Below are 7575 nucleotides of genomic sequence, written 5' to 3'. Positions count from 1 at the left end.
TGCCCAGAGCTTTTCTCTGCTGGAAATGACAACTTCAGAAATCTCCCCTCCAACCTTGCTGGAAGGAATGTATCAGATACTATTAACCAACCCTTGAATCACCAAACTCCAAGGAATCGACTCTGGAATTCATGTGTCACATCTAAAGAAAGCACCAAATCTTGACTAGAGCTGCACACGGACTGGTAACCAGAAAGGGATGATTTCCAGGAATTAAAGCGGATGACAGCAGAAGGAGACAGCTTTACCAAGGTTACTGAACCAGGCCTGTATACCTTTTTCTCACTGTTGCTGTTTCACCTGATTTTCTCCCCCACTTTCTTGGAAAGACAATGCTCTTATCTTTATCTCCCAATCTATTCCCTAAAGGGGAAAGCTCCAGGTTTGCTTCTATATGGAGACATTTTCTCCCATAGGCTGGAGTAAGTGCCAATGAATGCATGATCAGAAATCTCTCCCTAACATTTGGAGAATTATCCAATTCCTGGCCAAAGCAGGAGCAGCCCAACAACAATCACTTGACTTGTTGGCTAAGGAATTTTGGATTTTTGGGAATTGCATAGCCCTCGGTTAGCTACTTGCTGAGCAAAGGGGCATTTATGTGACAGTAAATATCACTTGTTGCACATGGATAGGTTTCTCTGAAGAAGTAAAAACCCAATTGCATAAAATCATAGAACAAGCACATTGGCTACAACAAATTTCATCTGACAATATGTGGTCCTTTAATCTCTTTAGCTGGTTATCTTCAGGTTTGGGCTTCTAATTTAAGACTGTTATACAAACTGAGATCATTATTCTGATCCTCATCTTATTTTGCATAATTATTTTTAAGCTTTGTACTTGTTGTCTGTCAAATCTTTGCAAAGTTATGCCCCCAATAGCATGATGTTAGCTCAGCACTTTGAGAGAATCTCCAATGCTTACCACCTTGACGAGATATAGACTTTATATGGTATGTACCTGAGAGCTCTCCCTCCTGCCCTTCCTTGTTACCCAGATATGGCCTCAATGGTTTCCAATTGCTATGCACTTTCCCTCTGATGTGGGACATGACAACCAGGAAAATTTCTTCCTGGCACCAAGGAACAAAAACCTCTAAATATGGACAACCTGATACTTGATCAGCAATGCTTTCAAGGAAAGATCTTGATGAAAGGGGTAAATGTAAAAATAAATAAAGGAAAATGTCATTTAAAGTGGACTCAGGAAGCCCTGAAAGGGAAGCTCCATGCATGTACCACTCATTGCTGCCTGAATAACCAAGAGAAATAAGGAAGAAAACAAGGTCTATTTGTATAGAGTTCTTTGTATAAAATTCTCTCGGTCTCAACTTCTGATCCATGATGATGAGAATATTACTTTTCTTCTGGTACAAGGGAGGACACTTTTCACATGGGAATTTCATCTCCTGCTGTTAAGAAAAGGAAGGAATATCTCTCCCTGCCCAGCAACAATGCACTAGCCATAGCTTGCACCCAATAAGAAACAACCATAAACTTGAACTCTTGTCCTTCTCCAGTAAACTTTGACTCAAAACAACCTCCCTAAATTCCCTCCTAAAACCTAACAAAAGCTGACCTTCCTTTTGTCTCTTTGGACTTGCCTATGGTTGCTGTATCCTGCTGTTCTGAATTACAATTCCTCTGCTATTCTCAAATAAACATTATTTTTTGAGGTTGATTCAGTTTACTTTTATTTAAATCGACACCCAAATGGCAGGCTTAGTTGAAAAAGAGCTCAGAAAAACCCGATAGGATTTGTTCAAGGAGAAACTCTTTGTCAGTCTTTACGCCTCACAAAAAGTGTTTTTAACTTAAACTATTTTCAACATAAGAAGAAAATTCAGCATTTAATGTAAGTGGGCCTCACAACTGTAAGACTTTATCTTGCATTTGTTGAAACATTCAACTTGAGTGTGATAGAGGCAGCTCTGCTCCACTGGATACCAACCTTCCAGATGAATCTGCTCCCAGAGACTGGAATTTCATTGAGGGGAAGGAAGGACAGAACCTGAGGAGGCCAGGGCAGGGTAGGAAGCCCAGGCTCCACTCATACTGGCCCCACCCTCTCAAGACCCCCCACCCTACTCTCACAGTTTCCTGCCTCCCAGGAAGCAGTTGCAGTAAGAGTTACTCTCTGGGGATTGAGTTTCCTTCTTTCCACTTCAAAACTGCCCTTTGGGGTACCCCCATTCCGTGTCCTGCACACCCTGGGTGTGTGTGGGGGGATTGCTGTGGATGTTAAAATCCAAGCCCCCACCCATCCTGCTGGCTGAAAGCTCAGCCCCACCGTGAGATGCTTCCAGGGGGTTCTCTTGGCTACAAGTTTCAGAACTGAGTCCCTTTCTGTTAAAATCTCAACTTGGCCTTTCTAACTTTGGCCATGTGGATGCCACCTGCTGCCTGACTATCCTGTTTAAAGCCCTTCGTCATCTCCCCTCTCTGCTCTACTCCCTGTGAAGTCCCCACTCTGGAGGTGGATACTCTCCCTGGTCCCCAGCCTCTCCCCTCAAGTCCCTGGACAGCAACCACAGGATGCCATGCCCTCCTGCATCCTAGGATTCTACAGGCCCCAATCCCCTTGGGAGATGCTCCCCCAACATCCTCCTCCTGCAGCCAGGCCCTACTACTCCCCAATGTTCTCCTTCACAGTCGTCCCTCTTAGAGGCCCCTGAACTTGGACTGGGGGAGGTGACTGGCCCCTGTCCTTTGACATCCTGTGTTCTGTTCCAAATTCCATCCAACTGACTGGGCCCACCAGGGTGTGATTATATTCCCATTGGCCCACTGGAAAGTGTGCCTTCCTGGGTAAGGTACATATTAATTTCATCCCTGTGAATGTCTAGATGGGATAGGAGATGAGAAGAAAGGAGACAAAAAAGAACCAGAGAAATGGAGTGAGTAAGGGAGAGTTGGGGAGAAACAGATGGTAAAAGAGAGGATAGGGGATGGGTTGGGTAGAGATGACTTGGAAAGGCACAGTAAGAATGAAACAGCATGACCTAGGAAAGAAGCAGAGGGAGAAATGAAAATAGACAAAAACGGGAATCAAGCAGAGAGATGCAGGAGGGCAGAATAGAGAAGAGGGTCTTGATCAACAGTAGCAACATGGGCGACATCCAAATTTATTAGATGCTGTGATGGTTAATTTCATGTGTCAACTTACTTGGGCTAAGGGATGCCCAGATAGCTGGTAAAACTTTATTTCTGGGTTTGTCTATGAGGTTGTTTCCAGAAGAGATTAGCAAGTGAATCAGTTGACTCAGTGAAGAAGATCGTCCTCACCAGCGAGGCTGGGCATCACCCAATCCATCAGGGCATGAATAGAACAAACAAGCAGATGAAGGGCAAACTTGCGCTCTGCTTGAGCTGGGACTTCTGTCTTCTCCTGCTCTGGGACGTTGGCACTCCTGGGTTTTAGGCATTTGGACTCAGACTGTGACTTACACCATGGGCTCCCCAGGTTCTCAGGCCTTCAGGTTGAACTGGGGCTATACCACCTGCTTTCCTGGGCCTGCAGCTTGCAGATGGCTGAGGCTAGGACTTCTCAGCTTTCGCAATCGTGTGAGCCAGCCCACCTAATAAAGCTCATTCTAGATACCGTATATATCCTATTGGTTCTCTTTCTCTGGAGAACAGTGAATACAGATGCCATTTAAATTTCCAAATTATTTTTCCCTTTACATTTATTTTGTCAGACTCAGATTGACGTCTCAATGCGTTTCCGGTCTTTTTTATATGTTGAGATATTGTTTAGTGCTTAGTCGATGATTTTATGTACTTTAATCTGTACTTGGTAAGGATATTGATTTATTTTATATTAACAGACAAGCGTAGGTTAACCAGATAGTCTGATATTCAACAGATTTTCTTCCTCATGTTATCCGTTAGATTGATGGGCTGTGAGCTAAAGTCTCCAAAGAAGCATATGTTCTCTTCAAGTTCCTTTGGTCCTGTCTGCAGATGTTGAAGAATAGGCTGAGTTGACATGGAACTTGAAACCAACAGAGATCATCTGTTCATGGTGAATCAACTGCTCAGAGTTATTTTCATAGCTAACCCTCTTTCATGTTTTCCAGTGCCAATAATGAGGTCTTCTTAATTGCATATTTTTCACAGTTTAATGTGATTTTCTGGAAAAAAGCATTGAAATGATTGAGATCAATGTGATTAAAACCAGGAAAGAGAAGTCTCTCTCACTCAGGAGTATGAAATGTGGTCCGGAATCTTTAGCCTGTGCTAGTTACTCTCTACTGGCTTCTCCTACTCATCTCCTTGCCTGACTGAATATACACACAAGTCACAAGACTGGATGGGGGGAGAAAAAATGTTTTTCCTCAAATTTTTCTTATTGTGGTAAAATACACATAACATTTACCATCTTATCCATTTTTAAGTGTACAATTCAGTGGCGTTAAATACACTTATAATGCTGTGCAACCACCACCATCAGCCATCTCCAGAACTCTCTTTATCTTGTAAAACTGAAACACTATATCCATTAATCAATAACTACCCATTCCTCCCTGTCCCCATCTCCTGGCCACTACTGTTCTACTTTCTGTCTCTATGATTTTGACTATTCTAGGTACCTTAGAGAAGTGGAATCATGCAGTATTTGTCTTTTTATGACTGAATTACTTTGCTTAGCATAATGTCCTCAAGTTTTGTTCCTATCATAGCATAATTCCCTTCCTTTTCAAGGCAGAAAAGTATTTCATTGTATGTATAGACCATAGTTTGCTTATCCATTCACCCATTGATGGACACTTGGGTTGCTTCCACATTTTAGCTATTGTGAATAATGGTGCTATCAACATGGGTGCATTTTATTTAAAATCTCTTTTGTCTAATATTAGTATAGCCATCCCTGCTCCCTTTTGGGTGGTATTTGTGTAGAACATCTTTTCTATACTTTCACTTTCTATTTGTATCTTTCTATCTAAAGTGAGTCCCTTGTACAGAGTAAATTGTTAAATCATGTTTTTTAATCGAGTCTGCCAATTAAATAGTTTGATCCACTTACTTTTTTTTTTTTAAAGATTGGCACCTGAGCTAACATCTGTTGCCAATCTTCCTCTTTATTTCTTTCTCTCTCTCTCCACTTCCTTCCTTCCTTCCTTCCTTTCTTCTCCCCAAAGCCCCCCAGTACATAGTTGTACATTGCAGTTGCAGGTCCTTCTGGTTGTGCTATGTGGGATGCCACCTCAGCATGGCCTGATGAGTGGTGCCATGTCCATGCCCAGGATCTGAACCAGCAAAATCCTGGGCCACCAAAGTGGAGTGTGTGAACTTAACTACTCAGCCACAGGCTGTCCCCTGATCCACTTACTTTTATGTAATTACTGCAAGGGAGGGACTCGCTTCTATCATTTTGTTATTCATTTTCTATATGCCTTAGCACTTTTTTTGTCCCTCATTTCCTGCATTGCTGTCTTCCTTTGTGTTTAGCTGATTTCCTGGAGTGAAATATTTAAATTCTTTTCTCATTTCCTTTTGTATACATTCTATAGGTGTTTCTTTGTGGTTACCATGGGAATGACATTTAACATCTTAAAGTTATAATACTCTAATTAGAACTTATAGCAGTTTAACTTCAATAACATACAAAAACTCTGCTCCTTTACAACTCTGTTCCCACACCTTTCAGTTATTTATATCAAAAAATTACATCTTTATACATTTTATGCCTGAAAAGATAAACTAATAATTGTTTTTAAATGCATTAATCTTTTGATTTATATATAAAATAAAACATGGAGTTACAACCATGGTTATAATAATACTAGCTTTCAGATGAATAGTTGTTTTCAAAATGTATTAGTTTCTTAAATCACATAGAAAACAGAAATACAGTCAAAAATCATTGTTACACTACTAGTGGCCTTTATAATTGACCATATATTTACCTTTATTGAGATCTTTATTCAAATAGATATGAGTTATTGTCTCAACAGTGTATTTGAACATGCAGGCCTCTCTTGAGCATTTAATTTGGGGCAGGTGTCATGGTAGCTGACTCTCCAGACTTTTACCTGGGGATGCCTTCCCAGAACAGCTGGGACAATCTCTCTCTTCCATTCACAAAACTGTTTTGTTGGATGTAAGATTCTTGATTGACAGTCATTTTCTTTTGGCACTATGAATACAGCAGCCCACTGACATCTAGCCTCCAAAGTTTTTAATGAGAAGTCTGCTGATAATCTTATTGAGGATCACTTGTTTGTGAAGATTTTCTTCTCTCTTGTTGCTTTCAACATTCTCTCTTTTTGTTTTGAAAGTTTGATGGTGACAAATAAAAATGGCAAGCGATAGGATATATTGGATAATATGAGGAAGCCATTTGGTGTAAACCTAATGTGGCCTGACCTTGTCTTTCCAAAAGGGCCTGACCGAGGCCGTTGAGCATGCATTGTATATCTGCTTTAGAGATTCCCTATGGCAAGAACAAAGGCCCTTGAGATAAAGGTGCAACTTCCCTCCCCCTCCCAATGTTGGCATTTCCTTAAGGATTAAGCATTTTCCTTAGGCTAGAAACTGATTGCTGTGCTCACCTGTGACCACCCAGCTGGAGACAATAGACTTACCTCCTGCTACGCCCACTGAGATAGCAGACCCACTACCTGCTGTGTCCATCAAGTGCTCTGCCAACATGGCAATCTTGTGACTATTGTGGGAGGGACAATTCAATCATATGTGAAACATCCTGTTTGGGGTATATAATCACTCTGTATACCTCACTTCTTTGGTGCCCTTTTTTCCTTCAGGAAGAAAGGCCCTGGGCCACGGTCCTCAGATTTTAGCTCAGAATAAACTCTCCCAAATTTTCATTTATAGATTGGTTATGGAATATTTTCATTGACATTTCTTGGCGTAGCTGGTAGGATTTCAGAGAAACCCACCGAGACCACCTGGAATCTACACTGAGCCGGCATTCGGTACCAATAAGGGCCCACTGAGCCCCCGGATCACTGCATTCTTCAGGTGACCCTGGTGAGTTCTCCTGAAACCTGGACCTCCTTACTTTAAGTTGATGGTCGAAGAATTTATATGAGATGGGTAAGGTCTTAAGACTAGAGGTTTTGAGGGGTACTGGTACATTTCCTAGGTGGAGAAAAACCTAGAGAGAATTCCTAAGCTGCAGGAGCTTAGAGGGAGCTTGGAGTGAGCTGAGTTGGTTGTCCTTTTAATTTGGCTTTAAATTGGAAAGAATTGTGTTTATAAAGTCTCAACAAACTGCTTGATAGAGAAATGAGAGACTGAACATGTTCAGCTCTGAAGAAAAGGGACATTAGCTCCTCCTGGCCTTTACCAAAAGGTGTCCTTAGGTGACTAAGGACCTCAGCGGGAGTGTCAGAGGATCAATCCTTGCGACGTGCAGCGGTCCCATAGGGAACGCCACTCTCATTCACGGTAATTAATTACAGGCTCATCCGGGGATGTGCACATAAGGGCTGGCCACCCGACGCTCCAAGCCCCACGGTGGTTTTTGGATAGCCAGAGGGAGAAACCAAGGCGTGTAAGAGAGTGTTTACGACCTTTCTATAGGGAGTAACACTCACAAGCAGCACAC

General features: G+C 42.0%; 1 long non-coding RNA gene across 1 annotated transcript; it reads right to left on the bottom strand.

Annotated features, from left to right (window-relative positions):
• Positions 1 to 3111: 3111 nt before the first annotated feature.
• Positions 3112 to 5511, bottom strand: LOC138917627 (uncharacterized). The gene is made up of 2 exons (XR_011425859.1): positions 5335 to 5511; positions 3112 to 4135 (listed from the first exon to the last, which is right to left on the bottom strand). It is a non-coding gene; the product is annotated as an uncharacterized lncRNA (long non-coding RNA).
• Positions 5512 to 7575: the final 2064 nt, after the last annotated feature.

This window comes from Equus caballus, chromosome 15 (assembly GCF_041296265.1).
Source record: "Equus caballus isolate H_3958 breed thoroughbred chromosome 15, TB-T2T, whole genome shotgun sequence".
In the NCBI taxonomy this organism is placed as follows: Eukaryota; Metazoa; Chordata; class Mammalia; order Perissodactyla; family Equidae; genus Equus; species Equus caballus.
This window is presented reverse-complemented; position numbering and strand designations above follow the sequence as displayed.